Source organism: Symphalangus syndactylus, chromosome 20, assembly GCF_028878055.3.
Source record: "Symphalangus syndactylus isolate Jambi chromosome 20, NHGRI_mSymSyn1-v2.1_pri, whole genome shotgun sequence".
NCBI classification, from domain to species: domain Eukaryota; kingdom Metazoa; phylum Chordata; class Mammalia; order Primates; family Hylobatidae; genus Symphalangus; species Symphalangus syndactylus.
Genome location: NC_072442.2, coordinates 68,034,478 through 68,057,660, shown reverse-complemented (window position 1 = coordinate 68,057,660; position 23,183 = coordinate 68,034,478). Strand labels below are relative to the sequence as shown.

The 23,183-nt window shown below is 54.0% G+C and overlaps 1 protein-coding gene across 4 annotated transcripts in view; it reads right to left on the bottom strand.

The window, feature by feature from the left end:
* Nucleotides 1-23,183, bottom strand: part of ABR (ABR activator of RhoGEF and GTPase) — a 223,552-nt gene that overhangs the window by 135,740 nt on the left and 64,629 nt on the right. The window lies entirely within an intron of this gene.

The following is a 23,183-nucleotide window of genomic DNA, read 5'->3' as shown; positions in this document are numbered from 1 at the left end:
AAAGCAACCCTGCAGGGTGGCAGCAGCCAGGACCAGGATGCATTCCACCCCAGGGCACCCTTCAATCCCGGAGCCACGCAGCTCTGGGCTCCTGCCCCTGTCCGCAGAAGTTGCCCAAGGCGTGCACTTGCACACCTTCACACATACACCTGCAGAAGCAGCCGCACCTCTGCCCAGTGCTGCTGGGTGACCACGCTCACTGGCCTTCAACTCAAAATGCTGGCTCTCCACCCAGAGCCTTCCTGGACCTTAAACATAATTCTACTATTGAACTGGGCCGTCACAGAGTGCCTCATAAGTCACCTCCTTCTCCCTACTCCCAGCTCCAGAGCACCGGTGACTGTGACTTCCACTTCCAATGTCTCGTGTCATTCAAGGAGGGCAGGTAAGAGGACGTGCCCAGGTTAGCCTCTTCCTTGGACATTCGGCATCACCGTTCCTCCAGAGTGGTGCAAAGCTAGGTGTGTGTGGAGCTGGGGAAGGGCAAAAGCCCAGCCAGCTTGTCTCTGCTTGTTTTTATCCACACAGACACATGGAGACACACACACACAAACACACACTAACACACATCACATCCTTGTGGCCCTACGACCTCTGGCCCCCACACTCCATTCAGCCCCTGGCCTCTCTGCTGCCAAAAGCACCCTCCTACCAGCAAGCACAGCCATCACTTGGAGGGTGTGGCCCTGAGCTCTGGCTTCCCCGGAGGTGAAATGAAATGATAAGATTGTTGTGGGGATTCCATGAGATGACATCTGTAAACAGCTCAGCACAGTGCAGGGCACAGAAGATGACAATGATTCTGCCACTTCCCCTAGAAGTCAGTGACACCCAAGTCCCTTTGGTGCCCAGACACCTGCCACCATGCCACCACTGCCACATGATGCCACTGCCACCATGCCACCACTGCCACATGACACCACTGCCGCCATGCCACCACTGCCACCATTGCCACACGACACCACTGCCACCATGCCACCACTGCCACTACTGCCACCATTGCCACACAACACCACTGCCACCATGCCACCACTGCCACTACTGCCACCATTGCCACATGACACCACTGCCACCACTGCCACCAGGCCACCACTGCCACTACTGCCGCCACTGCCACCAGACCATTGCCACCACTGCCACCATTGCCACCATGCCACCACTTCCACTACTGCCACCATGGCCACCACTGCCACTACTGCCACCATTGCCATGACACCACTGCCACTACTGCCACCACTGCCACTACTGCCACCAGGCCACCACTGCCACTACTGCCGCCACTGCCACCACTGCCAACATGCCACCACTGCCGCCTTACTGCCACCATTGCCACATAACACCACTGCCACCATGCCACCACTGCCACCAGGCCACCACTGCCACCATGACACCACTGCCCTGGCCACAGAGCAGGCTCAAGGGCCTTCATCCTTCACACAAGCCATTCGCCTCTATGTGGTCAACACGACAAGTGCCCAGCAATATCCCCATCCTCCTGTCTTTCTGGGCACATGGAAGGCTGTACTGTCTGGCCACTTGGCAGTCCCTGGGCAGGGCCAGGTGCTCAGTCCTGGTTAACAAAATGTAAGTGGATGTGACGAGTATCATTTCACGGCTGAACAGTGGGAAAATTACACACAGCTCTTTCTCCCTTTTCTCCTCCCGCTGTGACCCTTGGAGGCCACACATTCCAAATGGTGCAGTCTCCATCAGGCTGGATCCCTGCATGACCATGGGCAGCAGAGGCCTCTGTCTACTAGGGACTACTGTGAGCAAGCAGCAGCTTGCTCGTGTTAAGTGATGAGGATTTCAGCAGTAATTTGTGGGGTTTGTTTTTTTTTTTTTTTTTTTTGACACAGAGTCTCACTCTTGTCGCCCAGCCTGGAGTGCAGTGGTGCAATCTTGGCTCACTACAACCTCCGCCTCCTGAGTTCAAGTGATTCTCCTGCCTCAGCCTCCTGAGTAGCTGGGATTACAGTCGCCCACTACCACACTCAGCTGATTTTTATATTTTTAATAGAGATGGGATTTCCCCATGTTGGCCAGGCTGGTCTCAAACTCCTGATCTCAGGTGATCTGCCTGCCTCGGCCTCCCAAAGTGCTGGGATTACAGGTGTGAGCCACCGTGCCCGGCCTTCAGCATTAATTTGGTTCTACGGCATGACCGGCTACCCTAACGCCCTGCTCCCACTCAGCCCTTCCATGTATGCTCAGCAGGCCAACCCCAGCCTCAGGGAAGCTCCACACACACTTCCCAACACAGCGCCTGACACTCCTTTCTCCTAACCCCACCCACACCAGCCTCACGGCAAGCTGCAGCCGCCCTTTTCCCATTCAGGAGAGAACCAGAAACCCAGCACCCTCTTCTGGGGAAAGACGGGAAAGCAAGGTGGAATGTCTTCCAGCAAGTAGGTGCCAGGAGCACCAACGGCTTAGTGTTGGGTAGAAGCTGGCACCTGAGGGTCACGCCTTCCCAGCCAGCATGATGGCCCCAGGCTGGTCAATGACCCACCCACTCTCCCCAGGCTGGTCAATGACCCACCCACTCTCCCCAGGCTGGTCAATGACCCACCCCACAGTAAGCTTCAAGGATGGCCTGCTTGCTGCTGCTGAGTGAGGTAAGCCCAAAAGTTGTCAGGGAAATAGCCACATTCCTAACAGCACTATTCACAATCGCCAAAAGACAGAAACACCCCCAAGTGTCTATGGGTGGATGAATGGATACACAAAACGTGGCCTTTACATAAAACAGAATATTATTCGGCTTATATTCCGACACAGGCCAATTCTGACATAGATGAACCTTGGGGGCGTTAGGCTAAGTTAAAGAAGCTAGTCACAAAAAAGGCAAATACCATATGATTCCACTCAGATGAGGTGCTTAGGGCAGTCAGATCATCAAGTCAGAAAGTCGGAGGGTGGTGGCCAGGAGCTGGGGGCTGGAGACACGGGGAGCTGTTGTTTAATACAGGGGTCCCCAGCCCCCTGGGCCTGGACCGGCACCACTCCGTGGCCTGTTGGGAACCAGGCTGCACAGCTGGAGGTGAGTGGTGGGTGAGCGAGCATTACCCCCTGAATCCCACTTCCCATCAGAGCAGCAGCAGCATTGGGTTCTCACAGGAGTGTGAGCCCTGTCGTGATCTGCAGGTGCGAGGGATCACAGTTCCATCCCGAAAGCGCTCCCCACCCTTCCCCAGTCCATGGAAAAACTGTCTTCCACGAAGCCGGTCCCTGGTGCCAAAAAGGTTGGGGAGCGCTGGTTTCATAGATGCAGAGTTTCTGTTTAGCCAGGTGAGAGTTCCAGAGGTGACGGTGCTGATGGCTGCACCACAGTGTGAACGTGCCTCAGGCCACTGATGTGTACACTGGATGGCAAATTTTAGGCATGTGTATTTTGCCATAATTTGTTTTTGTTTTGAGACGGAGTCTCACTCTGCCACCCAGCCTGGAGTGCAGTAGCGCAATCTCGGCTCACTGCAAGCTCCACATCCCGGGTTCATGCCATTCTCCTGCCTCAGCCTCCCAAGTAGCTGGGACTACAAGCACCCGCCACCATGCTTGGCTAATTTTTTTTGTATTTTTAGTAGAGACAGGGTTTCACCACGTTAGCCAGAATGGTCTCAATCTCCTGACCTCGTGATCCGCCCGCCTCGGCCTCCCAAAGTGCTGGGATTACAGGCATGAGCCACCTAGCGCCCGGCCTATTTTGCCATAATTTAAAAAAATAGAATAAAATCTAAATTAACAAAATAAAAAAAGGAGACAGGAAAGGAGTAATACCAGGGACAGAGACCCCTCCACGGGTATTGACAGGAGGCCAGAGGGCTGAACCAGGCCTGGAGCCCACCCAGCTTCTAAAGAGAGGTTGGGAGTCACCTTCTGAATTATAAAGGCAGATCCCACCTCCAGAGCTCATTTCTGGTTTTGGCTTTTTTTTTTTTTTTTTCTGGGACAGAATCTCACTCTGTTGCCCAGGTTGGAGTGCAGTGGTGTGATCTCAGCTCGCAGCAACTTCCACCTCCCGGGTTCAAGCGATTCTCCTGTCTCAGCCTCCCGAGTAGCCGGGATTACAGGCACGCACCACCACACCCAGCTAATTTTTGTATTTTTAGTAGAGATGGGGTTTCACCATGTTGGCAAGGCTGGTCTCGAACTCCTGACCTCAGGTGATCCACCTGCCTCGGCCTCCCAAAGTGCTGGGGTTACAGGCGTGAGCCACTGTGCCCAACCCGGAGCTCATTTCTGTTTTGCCGCCAACTCCCTGGCACAAGACAAGCTCAGCTTGGCCCTAGGTAGGGGTTGCCAGGCACCTGTCAGTTCCAAATGCCAGGAGCCAGGCTCTCCGAATTCCAATCCCAGTTTTAGCTGTGTGACCTGTGGCAACTTGCTTCATCTCTCTGTGCCTTAGTGTCCTCATTTGTCAAATGAAGATAATAACAATAATAACATCATCCCACAGAGCTTTTGTGACAGTTAAATGAGTTAGTCCAGGCGAAGTTCTAAGAACAGGGCCTGGCACATGGTATAACGTTTGTGGCTGTTATTGTCATCACTGACATTATCACTGCTGCTGTCACTGTTGTTATGATTTCTCCCCATCGTCCTGGCCTGGGAGAGACACCGAGAGGAAGGCCAGCTTGTCCAGTGTCTTCTCAAGGGCTGACACACTTCTCGAAGTGCTGAGATTACAGACGTGAGCCACTGCGCCCCGCCTGTGTCAGAATTTTTTTTGTTAACCACCTGACAAAGCTTATCATCTTGGTAGAGATAACAGAGCGCTTGGCCAAGCCAGTGCAATGCCTGCATTCAGATCTCCTCTCTCATCTTTTGCCCACAATGGGAAAGGAGGTGAAAAGTCTGTGTTCCGGGTGTGCTGAGCACTTGCTGTGTGCCGGGTGGTGCGGTAGACACTGTCCTGTATGATTCCACTCCGAAGAGGTGCTTAGAGCAGTTAGATTCATCAAGACAGAAAGAGGAGGATGGTGGCCAGGAGCTGCAAGCAGCGGCACATGTGTGGGCAACACACAGGTTGCCCAAGCGCCGAGAGAGGCCCAGGAGGACGGGCCCCGGGCATGGCAAGCGCACCGCCCACTGTCACTCCTCCGGCGGCCGCCGTCCACTCCCAGCCCTAGATCTGAGCTCCCTCCTGGGACTCCAGGACCCTTCAGCAAGGTTGGGTGAAGAATCCCGGTACACGGTCTGCGGTAACATCCTGCACGGCTCTAAACCAGAAGCAACAGGGCACCCCCCCGCCACGGGGAACCACGAGAGCAGGGAGGGACGAAGGGAGGAGCATCGCGCACACAGATGCCAGACTCCCTAGGTTCTGCAAACCCAGCCATCAACACACAGAGGCCCACAAGCCCGTTCCTGAGCCTCCCTGCCTTGCTGAGCTATTGGTGCATGTATGTGTGCATATATACACACACGTGCACACACACACTCCTGGAGGTGAGGAGGTCACATGAGCAACTTGCTGTCATTTTTCTAAAAGGTAAGAGTGGAGGCAGGAGAATATTTTGGTTCAGAGCTCATGCTCTGCAGCTAGACTGACTGGATCTGAATCCCAGGCTCTACCCCTTATCAGCTGTGTGACCTTGGGCTAGTCACATAACCTCTCTGTGCCTCTGTTTTACCTTCAAAATGGAGTAATACTAGCACCCAAGTTCACAGGGTATCTGTGAGGATGAAACGAGTAAACATCTAAAGCACACTGAAGAGTGTTAGTTCCTATTACCACACCTCAGAAGCTCAGCAAGTCACATCTTATGACTGTCAGGGTCTCACAGAGGCCCTGGTTCCCCTCTGGTTCTACGTCTTATTTCCCTGGACCAGTTCCCTAAAGCCCTCTCTGCTGAGAACTCATCTGACAATTCATCCTAATCCCTAGAGGGCCCCAAGCGAAAATCCCAAACTCAGTTCCTGCACCCAGGCTAGGCTTGGCCAGTGCCCAGCCCTGCCCTCCCCAACTGCTTCCTGGGTGTGACACCCTCAATGCCCCCACCTCTCTCATTCCCACCAGTCAGAAACCACAAAGGGCCTCGGTCAGCCACTCCCCACCTCAAAGCCATGTTCTTCCCTGCGGAGAGACTGTCATGGTTTTTCCAGCAGGGGATGTACAAGTGTGTTTCTTCATGGGACATCCTGAGAATGCCTGATTCTGGGGATGGCTGACACCCTGAAGAGCCCTGGACGTGAAGCCCAAGGATTTAGGTTGAACTCTTTTTTTTTTTTTTTTTTTTTTTTTTGAGACGGAGTCTCACTCTGTCGCCCAGGCTGGAGTGCAGTGGCGCGATCTCGGCTCACTGCAGGCTCCGCCCCCCGGGGTTCACGCCATTCTCCTGCCTCAGCCTCCCGCATAGCTGGGACTACAGGCGCCCGCCACCTCGCCCGGGTAATTTTTTGTATTTTTAGTAGAGACGGGGTTTCACCACGTTAGCCAGGATGGTCTCGATCTCCTGACCTCGTGATCCGCCCGCCTCGGCCTCCCAAAGTGCTGGGATTACAGGCGTGAGCCACCGTGCCCGGCCGGTTGAACTCTTTTTGGGCAGGTCACTTCAACTCTCTGGCTGCCCGATCCTGCTCTGCAAGAGAGGAACAGCACTGCCTACTGCCCAAGTGAGGGAAAGGATACAATAAAAAGATAGGACATCCATCCTGGCTAACACGGGGAAACCCTGTCTCTATTAAAAATACGAAAAAGTTAACTGGGCCTGGTGGCAGGTGCCTGTAGTCCCAGCTACTTGGGAGGCTGAGGCAAGAGAATGGTGTGAACCTGGAGCTTGCAGTGAGCCGAGATCACGCCACTGCACTCCAGCCTGGGATACAGAGCGAGACTCCGTCTCAAAAAAAAAAAAAGACAGGACAGGCCGGGCTGGCGGCTGATGCCGGTAATCCCAGCACTTTGGGAGGCTGAGGTGGGCGGATCACCTGAGGTCGGGAGTTCGAGACCAGCCTGGTCAACATGGGGAAACCCCATCTCTACTAAAAATACAAAAAATTAGCTGGGCGTGGTGGCGGGCGCCTGTAATCTCAGCTACTCGGGAGGCTGAGGGAGAAGAATCACTTGAACCCAGGAGGTGGAGGTTGCAGTAAGCCGAGATCGTGCCATTGCACTCCAGCCTGGGGAACAAGAGCGAAACTCTGTCTCAAAAAAAAAAAAAAAGATAGGACAGTGTCTACTGCAATGCCCGGCACACAGCAAGCACTCAGCACACCCGGAACACAGACTTTTTACCTCCTTTCCCATTGTAGGCAAAAGATGAGAGAGGAGATCTGAACCCAGGCATTGCCCTGGCTTGGCCAAGCACTCTGTTATCTTTAGCAAGATGATGAGCTTTGTCAGGTGGTTAACAAAAAAAATTCTGACACAGCAGGAGATCGAGACCACGGAGAAACCCCGTCTTTACTAAAAAAAAAAAAACAAAAAAATTAGCCGGGCGTGGTGGCGGGCGCCTGTAGTCCCAGCTACTCGGAGAGGCTGAGGCAGGAGAATGGCGTGAACCCAGGAGGCGGAGCTTGCAGTGAGCCGAGATTGCGTCACTGCACTCCAGCCTGGGCGACAGAGCAAGACTCCGTCTCAAAAAAAAAAAAAAAATTCTGACACAGGCCGGGCGTGGTGGCTTACGCCTGTAATCCCAGCACTTTGGGAGGCCGAGGCGGGTGGATCACATGAGGTCAGGAGTTTGAGACCAGCCTGGCCAACATAGTGAAACCTGTCTCTACTGACAATACAAAATTAGCCAGGCATGGTGGTGCACGCCTGTAGTCCCAGCTACTCGGGCTGAGGCAGGAGAATCACTTGAACCAATGAGCCGAGATTGCACCATTGTACTCCAGTCTGGGCAACAAGAGCGAAACTCCATTAAAAAAAAAAAAATTCTGACACAGCCTGGGCAGGTTTAATCAGCTTGGATCCAGAGAAGCCCTCTGTTCTGGGAGATGGGGTACAGTCTGGACCCCTTTCTTGCCCCATCATCAGGTTTACTTGGTCAAATCCCCACCATACCCCTTCCCCCAGAACTAGGCAGAAGGACCAAGGAAGGCCCCCTGACACTACATGGGCCTGGCGTGGCCCCCTGTGTTCCTCAGTCATACCCCCCCAGCCTGGCCAATGCCCAGATGGCTTTTGGGACAGTGCCCATCATGCCCCCCAGCAGATGGCACATCTGCGGGAGGGCTAGGCTCCAGGCACACCTGCGGGAGGGCTGGGGATCCAGGCACACCTGCGGGAGGGCTGGGGATCCAGGCACACCTGCGGGAGGGCTGGGGATCCAGGCACACCTGCGGGAGGGCTGGGGATCCAGGCACACCTGCGGGAGGGCTGGGATCCAGGCACACCTGCGGGAGGGCTGGGCTCCAGGCACACCTGCGGGAGGGCTGGGGTCCTGGCACACCTGTGGGAGGGCTGGGGTCCAGGTCCACCGAACCTGTCAGCCTGTCACACACATCATAAGGTGAGAAAACCTCGCCTGGCAACCATCTCATCCTTCTCACTGGTTTGAAGCCTGGTGGTCACCATAGCAACAGGCTCCCGCTCCAGCCTCCCAGGCGGGGCTGATGCAATTCTCGGCAGCGAGCAGCTCCAACTCAGCTCACACGGCTCTGCTCCCACTCGGCGGCGGGCGCGTGGGAGGACCAACAAAGAGGGAGGAGGGGGGCACACAGTCCACAGAAACCTCAGCTTCCCCCAGTTCTGCTCCGAGGACTGGGTCTAAGGGACGAGGGCCAGGGAGTGAGCAGCAGGTTCATCTCCCACGCCCCTCATGACCCTGGTGTCCCTGCCACGGCTGCCACTTCTGGGAGATTCATCTCTAAGGCCTCAGGGGACCTCGGGGAGCGGGAGACAGGCTGTACCATGGCGTCTCCACCACCACACGGTCCCCTCCCCGCCTGCACCCCACCAGCTGGGCACCCCCACTTCCCGGGGACCACAGGCAGCCCAGCCCTTCAGAATTCAACAGGTGCAGCTTACAGTTCCTGTCCCATGGTGCTGCCTGCCCTGGTTGCATTAAAGTGCTCATAAAGCCCAGAATCACCCCTACAAGCCAAAATATCTCCATGGTGCCGGCAAGCCCCCTCCTCCCAGCTTTCCATCCCACTCCACAAGGATGTCTGGCTGCCCTGGGGAGTGTTACCTCCTCTGCACGGAAGGCACACAGCTGAGAGCCCGTTCAAGCATCCACATCCCCCAACTTCATGGAATGAGCATACAGAAAGGACGGGGGTCACCTCGTCCCGCCTGCCCGCCCACCCCCCATGCACTGCGGACACAGGGAAGGAAGCCACAGGACAAGAGCTTGGCAACGCCGTGTCCTCAGGGCTCCGGCGCCTACCCATGGATGCAGCGCTCGCCCTCCCAAGGCCAGTGTCCTGGTGAAGATGCCGCTAGTGCCAAGAATGCTTCCCTCCTGCAGGCCCCGCTCCCTTCCCCATTCCAGCAGCCACTTCCCACCCTGCATTCGTTCCCTCCTACCTGGCCCTCACCAAGGCATCCACCCAATCCCAGCGGGGCCTCAGCACAAACAGGGCCTGCTCTGGGACCGTGCCCCCTGCCAGGAGGCTGCGCCAGGAGGAGAGAAAGCACTCTCTGTGGATCCCTTCCCGGGCGCCCTGGGGGCCAGTCACACTGGGCCCTCCCCATGGTCACCCCGACTCCTGCGGGAAGTGATTAGCTCTGAGGCCACTTGAGAGATGGTGTTCAGCTCCGGGATGTCCCAGCAACGTGTACTACGGAAGCCTCCAGGACGACCGGAGCAGATGGGCAGAGGAGGTCAACTGTCAGGCTGGGGCATCTTTCCAGACACACAGATCCACAGAGTCGCTTTGAGCGAGTCCAGAAAGGACCCCACATATCTATGGTCCACGGACTGTCAACAAGGGTGCCAAGACCCTTCCATGGGGAAAGAAGAATCTTTTCACCAAATGGTGCTGGGACAACCGGATTGCCGCATGTAAAAGTTGAACTTTTACTTTGTACCATATTCAAAAATTAACTGTAAATGGATCAAAGACCTAAATGTAACAGCTAAAGCTAAACAACATGTAGAAGAAAACCTGGGGGTAGATCTTCGTGGCCTTGGACTTGGCACAGGATTCTTAAATACGACACCAAAAGCACAAGCAACAGAAAACACGGGTGAACCTCAAGTCCTCGATGAACGGTTCTGCGCTTCAAAGGACACCATCAAGGAAGTGAAAAGACAATGTGCAGAAGGGAAGAAAATATTTGCAAATCATATATCTGATAAGAAACATATCTAGACTATATTTTAAAAATCTTACAACTCAACGATAAAAAGACATCTAGGCCGAGCGCGGTGGCTCACACCTGCAATCCCAGCACTTTGGGAGGCCAAGGCGGGTGGATCACGAGGTCAGGAGTTTGAGACCAGCCCAACCAACATGGTAAAACCCTGTCTCTACTAAAAATACAAAAATTAGCCAGGCGTGGTGGCAGGTGCCTGTAATCCCAGCTACTCGGGAGGCTGAGGCAGGAAAATCCAGGAGGCGGAGGTTGCAGTGAGCTGAGATCGCGCCATTGCATCGTGCCATTGCACTCCAGCCTGGGCAAAAGAGCGAAACTCCGTCTCAAAAAAAAAAAAAAAGGATAGGGTGGGAGGTAGGTGGGTGACCAGGTCCTGCTGGCCATCGAGGGACAGGAGAGGTGCTCACAGTGGGGCACACTCTGTCCTGGTGCCCAGGTGGCCTCAGGTTCAACTCCAACATTGTGATCTCAATGGGGGTGCTGTGGGGACCCAAATTCAGACACCCATGCCCACCAGCCTACACCAGAGGGCAGACGGGTATCTAAGGGGCACACGCTGTGGGGAAGAGCGCAGGCCTCCGGCCGCAGGGGGCTCATGAGGAGCCAGTCTGAGGACTGAGCCTTTGCTGAGAGGGAACCTGGGGCCAGGTGGCTGCTCCCTTCACATGGGCGACAGTGTCCAGTGAGAAAATAAACCTCTTTTCATGTGAAGAAAAAAAAAAAAAAGGCCTCTCCTGCGTTCCTGGCTGGGTAGCCGGGTAGACGGCAGAGCTAAATGCTGCGGTGGCTCACGCCTGTAATGCCAGCACTTTGGGAAGCTGAGGTGGAAGGATCACCTGAGGCCAGGAGTTCAAGACCAGCCTGGCCAACATGGTGAAATCTCATCTCTACTAAAAATACAAAAATTAGCCAGACGTGGTGGCAGGCACCTGTAATCGCAGCTACTCGGGAGTCTGAGGCAGCAGAATCACTTGAATCCGGGAGGCGGAGCTCGCAGTGAGCGGAGATCGTGCCATTGCACTGCAGCCTGGGCAACAGAGCGAGACTCTGTCTCAAAAAGAAAACAAAAAGAAGCTTTATGTGCATTATCTTATGTAATCCTCTTAACAATTACTTGGTGAACAGTGAGTTCTATTATTATCCCCATTTCATAGAGGAGTAAACTGAGGCACAGGGAGATGAACTAACTTGCTCATAGTCACGTAGTTAGTTAATGGTGAGGCTGGGATCTGAATTCAGGCAGCTGAGAAGCGGCTCTTCCATCCACCTCCAACCTCCTTTTAGCCAAGGGTTTTGAGCTCATTTCAACACAGCCACTGTGTCCAGGGATACCAGCGAAGAATTAGATCAATGTCAGGCTCTGAGCACAGGCAGGCTCAGCAATAACAACAGTCCACACACACATATGATAAGTTAACTCACTGCAGCCTCACACCACGCCGGGAGGCAGGCACTAATATTATCTCAATTTTACAGATGGGGAAACTGAAGCTCAGAGAGGTCACATGACTGACCCAAGGTCACACAGCTGCTGAGTGGCAAAGCTTGGAACCCAGGCAGTCTGGTCTCAGACACTACCTTCTCTCTTGCTACTAAGTCAGTCATGCTACAGCGCACGTACTTTTTTTTTTTTTTTTTTTTTTTGAGATGAAGTCTCATTCTGTTGCCCGGGCTAGAGTGCAAAGGTGTGATCTTAGCTCACTGAAACCTCCACCTCCCGGATTCAAGTGATTCTCCTGCCTCAGCCTCCCGAATAGCTGGGATTACAGGCATGCGCCACCATGCCCGACTAATTTTTCTATTTTTAGTAGAGACGGGGTTCTCACCATGTTGGCCAGGCTGGTCTTGAACTCCTGACCTCAGGTGATCTGCCTGCCTCTGCCTCCAAAAGTGCTGGGATTACAGGCGTGAGCCACCGCGCCCAGCCTCAGTGTACATAGTTCTAACATGCCTAGGGGTTGGTCCCTTAGGCCACAGGCCATGAGAAGCAGCAACTACAAGGGAAGAGCTGCTGCTGGAACATGCCCAGCAGAACAGGGGGAAGTCAACAATCCCGGCACATGAAGGACAGGAACCGGCAGGCACAGGGCTCTCACGCCAATGCGTGCGGATAGCCTGGTGGGAGCAGCAGGACCACGGCCTGACCCTGCCCGCCGGTCACAGAACCTCAGGAGCACCCAGGCAGACCCACGATGGGGTGCACTCAGCCCCGTATCATTCACGCTGCAGGTCAGCCTAGGAAGGGATCGTGCAGTTCGGTAGGTCACGTTCTGGCATGGATTGAAAAGGATTATCTCGCCTAATAAGGGCAGGTATTATTTTATGAGGCTCATTTCAAGCGTGCATGTGTATATGTGTGTGTGCAGATGTACGTATGTGTGCCGCGTTGCAGTGTGAAATGATTTTCCACCATGGATTCTGTCCCAACAGGTGGAAGGAGTGTGACCACCCCTGAGTAAGCCGCCATTTATTCCTGCAATGGAATTCCAGGCAGCTTTGACGGGGCACAGTTTAGAGCTACAGGCAGGAGCGAAGATGAACCTCAAAACATAAATTTAACCAGAAAAGGGCAGGTCACAGGAACATACTTACAATGTGATTCTTCTTCTTTTTATTCTTTTTTTAAATTTGTATTTTTTTTTTTTTTTAAGTAGAGACGGAGTTTTGCCATGTTGCCCAAGCTGGTCTCAAACTCCTGGGCTCAGGCAATCCAGCCGCCTCGGCCTCCCAGACTGCTGGGATTACAGGCGTGAGCCACCGCGCCCAGCCATCTTGTTAGTCTTTAATAAACCAAACCCAGACATTGTATGTGCTGTTTTGCATATATGCTACATTTCACATATAACACAGAAAATGGCTGGGTGCGGTGGCTCACACCTGTAATCCCAGCACTTTGGGAGGCCAAGGCAGGCAGATCGCCTGAGGTCAGGAGTTCAAGACCAGCTTGGCCAACATGATGAAACCTTATCTGTACTAAAAATATAAAACTTAGCCGGGCATGGTGGCGGGCACCTGTAATCCCAGCTACTCGGGAGGCTGAGGTAGGAGAATTGCTTGAACCTGGGAGTTGGAGGTTGCAGTGAGGCAAGACCACACCACTGCACTCCAGCCTGGGTGACAGAGCAAGACTCCACCTCAAAAAAAAAAAAAAAAAAAAAAGGAATCAAAAGTGTGTAGGGCTAGTCCAACCCTTACATTTTACAGCTGAGGACACAGAGGGCCAGCCTGGGAGTGGTAGAGCTAGAATAAAAACCCAGATCTCCTTCCTCCCAGTGCAGCAAAAGCCACCCTTGTAACCATGGCCCAGAATTACCCAGAGAAGGCTGAAGCCTGTTCAGACTACAGGGAGCCTGTTTGGGACTCACAGTCCTCTGGTGATGAGCAGAGACTCTTCATGCTTTTGTGCCCTGGACCCACAGCAGCCTGGTGAAGCCAAGGGACCTTTCTCTAAGAATGTTTTGAAATGCATAAAACTAAACTATGCAGGATGACAAAGGAAACCAACTATATTAAAATGCTGTCCTAGTCATGGAAACTCTCAGGAGTCCAAGAGAAGTAAGAATGCGGTACTCACACACAGGAGAAGAATGCGGTACTCACACATCAGAGAAGTAACAACGTGATACTCACACAAGAGAAGAATGCGGTGCTCACACACAAGAGACGTAAGAACGTGGTACTCACACACAGGAGAAGTAAGAATGCGGTACTCACACACAGGAAGCACTCAGTAAAAGCCAGCGACACTTACAACCATTAATCCTCAGAATCTCTTCCACATCCTTGGTCATGGGTCAATGATACTGAGGAGGGAGGCCCAGGGACCTGTGCCTTTGAATCAGACCCGTGGGAGCCCCTCCAGGGCCTGGTCACAGGTGAGGGATGAGGGATGCTGGCCCTGAACTGCAGGCCCCATGTGTGATGCTGCCGCCATGGCGGGGAAGTGCCTTCTGGGGAGAACAGGTCCCTCAGGGCTGAGAGGAGAGGGACCCACAGCAGGCCCTGCCAGGAGACAGGGAGGTAGGGCGCAGGAGGAAACGGTAACACCAATAGGAGCAGAGCCCCGGGGTCTAGGGCCGCTGTACCTCTCCTCTCTGGTACAAGATTCAAGAATTGCTTGAACCCAGGAGGTGGAGGCTGCAGTGAGCCAAGATCACACCACTGCACTCCAGCCTAGGTGACAGAGCAAGACTCCGTCTCAAAAACAAAAAACAAACAAACAAAAAAACCCCAAACACACACACAAAAGGACTAACACAGCCTCTTGTGGGCCAGGCACTCATATATTATTTAAGCAAAGTTCATCAAATGTCAGCTCTGCAACTGCACAGTCAGTAGGAATTACGCCCCAAATACAGATGAGGAAACAGGCTCAAAGATGTAACAGCTTCATCGAATCAGCATTGACACCTGCGTCTCTCTGACTCTAAGGAGAACTGAATCCCAGTGAATGTCCGTTCATTCATTCTTCATTCATTCATTCACTCACCAAACACTTCTCATGGTTCAGGCACTGTTCCAGGTGCCAGGGGTATGACGGAGCAGCAAACAGACCAAATGTCTGCCCTGTGGAGCTGAGTTCACGCGACAGCCACACGCCGAGCGCGTACGAGGTTCTGGGGAGGGAGGCGGCGCAGATGACTCAGCCACGGCCACCCCCGAGGAGCTCACATTCAGGTTAATGGAGGTGTTGCCATTCTCTGTTGAAGAAGTGGGGGAGGACAGACGTAGCGCATCTAAGAACCTATTCTACCGTGAATTATTAACACTTTTCACAGAGTCCACGCTCCACAAAGGGAACTTCAGTGATATGGAAATCTCCCAAGGTGGGACGCCCGTACAGTGGAGGCAGCGTCACGCCATTGAACCGTTGCTCTCTGGCCCCGCCACCTGTACGAGTGCTGCAGATGGTGCCTTGGCCGAGAGAAGGGGCAGGTGTCGCTGGACCACCCTGCCTGCTAAATATCTGTGTGGATTCCCGGTCCAAGGATACCATCCCTTCTCAGAGACACAAGGCTGGGGCATCCGAGTCTCATCTCCTTCCCAGCACCTGTCCTGGGAAGGTTTTGCAGGAAACCCCCGTCACCCACAAGTCCAGTCTTTTTTTTTTTTTTTTTTTTTAAAGACAAGGTCTCACTCCTTTGCCCAGGCCAGAGTGCAGAATGTGATCACAGCTCACTGTAACCTCAAACTCCTGGGCTCACATGATCCTCCCACCTCAGCCTCCCAAGTAGCTAAGACTCTAGGGGCATTCCACCATACCTGGCTAATTTTTTTAAATTTTTTTATAGAGACAGGGTCTTGATATGTTGCCCGGACTGGTCTTGAACTCTTAGTCTCCAGCAATCCTCCCATCTCTGCCTCCCAAAGTGCTAGGATAACAGGTGTGTGCCACCATGCCCGGCCAAAGTCACTATTTTCTTTTTTTTTTTGAGATGAGGTATCACTCTGTAGCCCAGGCTGGAGTGCAGTGGCATGATCTTGGCTCACTGCAATCTCCGCCTCCAGGGTTCAAGCAATTCTCCTGCCTCAGCTTCCCCAGTAGCTAGGATTACAGGTGTGCACCACCACATCCAGCTAATTTTTGTATTTTTAGTAGAGACAGGGTTTCACCATGTTGGCCTGGCTGGTCTTGAACTCCTGACCTCAAGTGATCCGCCCGCCTCAGCCTCCCAAAGTGCTGGGATTACAGGTGTGAGCCACCACGCCTGGCCAGAAGTCACTCCTTCTACAGCTAGGCCGAAGGCACCTGTTAGGTCCTCTCCCACTCCCTATACCACTAGCTAATGGTAATCAAGTACCCATTCCCCTGGGAGCCCCAAACCAGCCCAGGAGATGCATTTCACTGCGGAGGCTCATTAAGTGACTCTCCCAGTGCTGCACGGACTTTACATGAGGACTCTGGGTTCAAATCCAGGCTCTGCAATGTTGCAATTTCTCTTTCCTTTGCCGACACATCCTCCAGAGGTTAGAGACTCCCAGCAGAACCGAGGATGTTAAAAGACTCAGTTCGTGGTGGGGACCCAGTGAGTGTTTATCAACAGTAACAATTATCCCTTACTCTGGTAGAGAACAGTGCCATGAACACACGTCGCCAGCATCCAGCTTCTTAGCTGATTTTTACAACAGCCCCAGGACATACGTAGGGCAGGCGTTTATCACCCTCACTTTGCAGACAGGAGAGACTCAGCAAGAACAGTTGCACCTGGACACAGCCTAGTTTCCTGGCCTGTGCCCCTCTGGATCCCCTCTCCCTGCTTCTCCATCCTCTTTTCCACCCCAGCAGGAGATGAGAGGAAGACAAGGGCATGAAGCTGGGATGTGGTACCCCCAGCTCCTCACTGTGGGCCACCCGGGCTGTGCACGCTCCTGCCCAGAAGCCCTCACCACGTGGCCTCTGCCTCCAGGTCTAGGACACAGACCCTGCCCTCACCCTGCCCACATTTCCGTCACAGCTCTCCCCACACTCCTCAGCCTGAGCGTGGCATCTGCTTCCTGACGGGCCCTAGTGGGTGCGGCTCACACCTGTCATCCCAGCACTTTGGGAGGCTGAGGCAGGTGGATCATGAGGTCAGGAGTTTGAGGACAGCCTGGCCAACATGGTGAAACCCTGTCTCTACTAAAAATACAAAAATTAGCTGGGCGTGGTGGTAGGCGCCTGTAGTCCCAGCTACTCGGGAGGCTGAGGCAAAAGAATCCCTTGAACCCAGGAGGCGAAGGTTGCAGTGAGCTGAGATCCTGCCATTGCACTCCAGCCTGGGCGACAGACGGAGACTCGATCTCAAAGAAGAAAAAAAAAGAAAATGAACATTAATCTTTTGCTCCATTAATTTGTGCCTCAGTGTTCTCTCCTGTAAACTGGAGATGACAAGCATCTTCTTCATAGACTTTGTGAAGAATAAGGGAGTTAACACAAAGGGCTTGCAACCGTGTGGGACACACAGCAAGCGCTGCGCTAACATTAGCTGTTATCACTGGCCACTCTCCATCCATCGCATCATGATTTTTTGTGTCGACTCTGTATCGACCCTGTAAAAGCAAAATCTCAATGTTTCTGTAACAACTCCATTGAAACTTTTCTTCAGCTTGGTCTCTGGGAGCCAGGGGGTGGCACAAAAGAGAGAAGCAAGTCACAAGATGAGCAAGAAGCATCTAGGTGGGATCCCGACAAAGTGTCACACACAGCACTGAATCCAGATGCAGGGACCCCAGATAAACTGCAAGACGCCCAGTGAACACGAACGTCAGAGCATCTAGGTGGGACCCCAGCAAAGTGTCACACACAGCACTGAATCCAGACACAGGGACCCCAGATAAACTGCAAGACGCCCAGTGAACACCAACGTCAGAGTATCTAGGTGGGACCCTGCCAAAGTGGCACACACAGCACTGAATCCAGATGCAGGGACCCCAGATAAAATGCAGGACGCCCAGTGAACACGAACTTCAGGTGAGCAACAGACAAGCTTTCAATCTAGTATGTCCCAAGTTTTTTTTTTTTTTTTTTTTTTTTGAGACGGAGTCTTTCTCTGTCCCCCAGGCTGGAGTGCACTGGCACGATCTCGGCTCACTGCAAGCTCCACCTCTCGGGTTCATGCCATTCTCCTGCCTCAGCCTCCTGAGTAGCTGGAATTACAGGCGCCCACCACCACGCCCAGCTAATTTTTTGTATTTTTAGTAGAGACGGGGTTTCACCGTGTTAGCCAGGATGGTCTCGATCTCCTGACCTCGTGATCCACCCGCCTCGGCCTCCCAAAGTGCTGGGATTACAGGCTTGAGCCACTGCGCCCGGCCTGTCCCAAGTTTTGTATGGGATGTACTTTCTTTTCTTTTTTTGAGACAGGGTCTCACTCTGTTGCCCAGGCTGGAATGCAGAGGCGTGATCTCAGCTCACTGCAGCCTCGACTTCCCCAGCTCAAGCCATCCTCCCACCTCAGCCTCCCTAGGAGCTGGGACTACAGGTGTCCGCCACCACTCCCAGCTAATTTTTTGTATTTTTATTAGAGACAAGTTCTCACTATGTTGCCCAGGCTGGTCCCAAGCTCCTGGCCTCAAGCGATCCTCCTGCCTCGGCCTCCCAATATGCCCAGCCATATGGGATATACTTACACTTAAAAATTATTCATTGTTTATCTAAAATTCTAATTTAACGGGGCATCCTTATTTTTATTTGCTGAAAAACTCAGCAACCCTTTCAGTGTGGTTGGTAAGATTGTTCCCATTCTAAAGGTGAGAAAAACACAGCTCACTAGAGCTTTAATAACTTGCTGGAGGTCACAGGCTAAGCAGGTGTTCAAAGACCAAGCTCCCCGCCTGCAGAGGTGCCTCTGCCCAGCCAAGCAACAGGCCTGGGGCCACAGAACCGGGCCCTGGAGCGCCTTCCCACAATCCAACAATGCCCTCAGTCCCTGGAGGGGAGCCTGTGACCCGGAGGAGCTATTTTCTCCCGGGCAGAGGGAGCTCCTCACAGGCCAGTGCTGGGGGAAGACCTCCTGCGGGTGGGTGGCCGGGAGGAGGTGCGGGAGAGGGTTGCAGTCAGCCAGGGTGGCACCCACAGCCCTTCCGGGAGCCGCCCCTGCCTGGCGCTGGGACCTGGAGGCAAAACATCCAGGAGAAAACTCAGGAAGCTCCAGAGGAAACCCCTCAGGAAGTCCTGAAATAGTTCCACAGTCCAGAGTGAAGACTTTCTTTTTTTTTTTTCTTTTTTGAGACGAAGTTTTGCTCTTGCTGCCCAGGCTGGAGTGCAATGGTGTGATCTCAGCTCACTGCAACCTCCACCTCCCGGGTTCAAGTGATTCTCTTGCCTTAGCCTCCCGAGTAGCTGGGATTACAGGCACCCACCACCACACCCGGCTAATTTTTGTATATTTTAGTAGAGATGGGGTTTCACCATGTTAGCCAGGCTGGTCTTGAACTCCTGACCTCAGGTGATCCTCCTACCTCAGCCTCCCAAAGTGCTGGGATTACAGGCGTGAGCCACCATGTCCAGCGCAGAACGAAAATTTTCAAGTGAGAGCAGCCCTGAGGGTGCCATGGTCTCTCTGAGTCCAGGGCGTAGACCCCCAGTGCCCGGCAGCTTGGCCCGGATCGCAGGGCCCCCTCCCCAGAGCCCACGCAGATGGCCTCAGCGCCCCCACCCCCCCGGAGTGTCCGCACCCACCCTCCCCAGTGCAGTCCCACCTCTGCTCTCCCAGAGCCCAAGGTGGAGTTTCACTTCGGTCATCCTCAGCTTTATTTTTACTCAAAGGTGGTAAGGAACGCCAAACGTTCAAAGCAGGACAGCCAAGTCGCCTGACTCCACGCAGCTGCAAGGCTGAGCTTTTCTGTGAGCAGGGCCGGGGGCAGGCTGCGGCCCCATGGAGGGCTTCTCTCCAGGGCCAAGAGTCTAGGTCCAGTACCCAGTTCCCGGTCCTGACACTCAAGCAGGTGACATTCAGCGTCCTCTTCACCTGGCTGAGAAAGGCCAACAGCATCCCCAGGCAGAGGAACAGCATGTGCAAAAGGCGCCAAACTATGAACGGGCGAGCGTGGTATCCTGAGAAACTGGGAGAGGCTAAGTGTTGCCGGAGGCCCGGGGGTGTGGCAGTGGGGCCAGGAGGGGAGGCTGCGGCGGAGATGGGTTGGAGCCAGTCTCTGAAAAGGCTCCCACGTTGTGCTAAGGAGTTTAGAGTTTATCCTGCAGGAAGGAGGGAGCTACGAAGGCTTGGAGGGCAGATGCTGCAGGCCCCTGGTCCTTTCCACCCAGTGTGGGCAGTGCGGGCCTCACCTGGGGCTTGCTAGAAATGCAGAATCCAGGCCGGGCACGGTGGCTCACGCCTGTAATCCCAGCACTTTGGGAGGCCAAGGCGGGGGGATCACCTGAGGTCAGGAGTTTGAGACCAGTCTGGCCAACATGGTGAAACCCCATCTCTACTAAAAATACAGAAAAATTAGCTGGGTGTGGTGGCGCGTGCCTGTAGTCCCAGCTACTCGGGAGGCTGAGGCAGGAGAATCGCTTGAGCTGGGAGGCAGAGGCTGCAGTGGGAGCTGAGATCGCACCACTGCACTCCAGCCTGGGTGACAGAGCCAGACTCTATCTCAAAAACAACAAACAAGCAAACAAAAGAAATGCAGAATCCGAGCTCCAGACCTGCCAAATCAGAATGTGCATGTCCATCATGGCAGACCTTCCCCGGGGGCTGGGGGACCCCGTGATACCCCAGTGATTCATCTTCTCGGGGTGAGGCAAAGCCTTGAGCTCTGGCTGGGCGGAGAGAGGCCACCAGTTGGAGGTCTCCACTATCCCCTTCTGATGGCCCTTCTGCCCTCCTAACACCCCGCTCCACCTCCTGCTTGGATCCTCCCTGCTCCAGGACTCTCCGGGGCATCCCCAGTGCTGGATCCAGGGACCCAGAGCCCTACAGCACTTCGTCTCTTCATAGCCACCCCCAACCCCAACCAATCACAAAGCAGCATCTTCATAGCCACCCCCGACCCCAACCAATCACAAAGCAGCATCTTCATAGCCACCCCCGACGCCAACCAATCACAAAGCAGCATCTTCATAGCCACCCCGACCCCAACCAATCACAAAGTAGCATTTCCCAGGATTCCAACTGCTCGGTGCTTGGGTGGGTGTTGCGGGGAAGGGAGAACCACCATGGCGAAAGGTTGGTCCCCCGAGCGGAGGGCGTAAGCCGAGGAGCTTTTCAGACATGAAGAGGCCTGGGCCCCAACCTGAGGTCTCATGCCCCAGGCCCTGGCATTGGGCACTTCTGGCAAAGTACACAGGCTGAGGCGTCCAGACAGATCTGTGTTGTGTGACCTCTGGGAAGTCTTGGGGAAGCATGAAACAGTCTAAAAATGGCTAAGAACTCAGCAGGTAGCCGGAGGCCACATGGTATACTGTTAGCAAAGCGCAGAGGACAATGTCTGGCGTCCTATCACGGCAGCCTTTGTTATTCTCCCTCGTGCCTCTAAAGGAGTTGAGAGTCTGGCAGAGAAGAAATGACAACTGGCATGAAACACTGTACAGGTAAACACTATAAAACAACACGGTATCGGCCGGGCGGGTCGCTCACGCCTGTAATTCCAGCACTTTGGGAGGCCGAGGCAGGCAGATCACTTGAGGTCAGGAGTTCAAAACCAGCCTGGCCAACATGGTGAAACCCCGTCTCTACTAAAAATACAAAAATTAGCCGGGCATGGTGGCGGGCACCTGTAATCCCAGCTACTCGGGAGGCTGAGGCAGGAGAATCACTGGAACCTGGGAGGCAGAGTTTGCAGTGAGCGCTGCAGAGGTTGTGGAGATTGCGCCATTACACTCCAGCCTGGGCGACAAGAGCGAGACTCTGTCTCAAAAAAAAGATAGGAAAGTGCTAAGCGATGTGAGCCAGAGCAAGCAGCATTAGGGACTCTGAGCCAGGGATCTCACTAAGGCCAGTGCTCGAATCAGGCCTGAGGGCTTCCTGGAGATGGTGGTAGCTGAGCTGAGGCTTGAAGCTGGTTAGATCCTTGGAGCACAGAGCTTTGCAGGATGGTAAGGGGCCTTACTGGCTAGAGAACAGGCAGTGTGCTGGGAAACTGGAATGGGTAACAAGAGGTTCCCCCGGTCTGGACTGAATATGATGGGAAAGGCAATGCCCCACGGAACCCACTGAAGGTTTCTGGGCAAAGGAGAGAAAATGGGTTTAGCATAGTCACAGGCAATTGGAAAGGGAACAGTGTCCTTCACTCAGGGAGGGACTTGAGGACAGACACTGCAGGCACCCACAACAAGGGCCTGGCTGTGCTGGCAGCTGACCAGCTGCAGCAAGGTCCTCCAGCTAGAAGCAGCAGCTCTCCTGACAGCCGATGTGCATTCAATCCTTTCCTCCCAGGCAGGAGGAGACCAAATCAGCTCCTGCCTTTGGTTTCTGAAGATTCTACACCCAAAGATGGCACTTGGTGCCCCAGCTCATCCAGGCCTCCCAAGGGGGAGTGTGGGTCAGGAGCTGCCACAGGGTCTGCAAAACGCTTGCTGGCCTTGACCAAGTCAAAGTGGCTGTTCCACGCGGCTGGGTGGACGCCAGCTGGTCTCTCATGACCCTCCCCGTGACGCACTCGCAAAGTAACTACCAAGGCTTTCTGCTCCATTAACACCAAAGCTGGCCCTGCAGGGGAAAGAGGAGGGAGGGAGGACGTGGGTTTTGTCTAGACGGAGGCACTCACAAAGCCAGACGATGCCTGAGCTTCTGCCACGCAGGAAGAGGGTGAGCAGAGGAGGGCAGAGAAGACCTCGTGCGTCCCCCTCAGGGTGCCCCCCATGGCAGAAGTCACCAGCAGAGGCCAAGAACAATGGCCATCCCCCTTCTTATCCTTAAAATCAAGGTAACAACCTTTCATAGGTTTACTGTGAAGATGAAATGAGATCACGAATGTGAGAACACTCGCTCGATTCTGGCACCCGTGAGGTGTCCAATCAATTGCTTTGTTACTTTTATTCCTATTGGGAAATGGGCTCAAAAGATCTGTGTCAGGGGTTGCCTTTCATCTGGCCAGAATCCAGAGCTACAGAAGGGTCTGGCTTGATTTGAAGTCCCAGCCACAGGGGGCTCCGCTAAGGTGTAAGCCCCCCAGACACAGGCTTTCCCCAGGGGCTCGCCTCTCTGCGGGGGACTCTCTGGGCTCGAGGGCCGTCGTGGGTGTGAGACTGGGTCTGGAGGGTCTGCACCACCCCCTCATTAACATGCTGCACGCAGAAGAGTTCAAACACAGCAGCTGGCTCTGCAGCCCAGCAGGCCCTGTGCCTCGGCAAAGGACCTCGATGCTCAGTGGCCTGATTTATGGCTGAGGGCTCTCTTTATTTTCCTTTTGAAACTGTGGAGGTGGATTTTAAAAGGCTGGAGAGCAGGGCCAGCACGCTTGGGCTCTGCCAAATCCCCGCATCCTTGCCCCT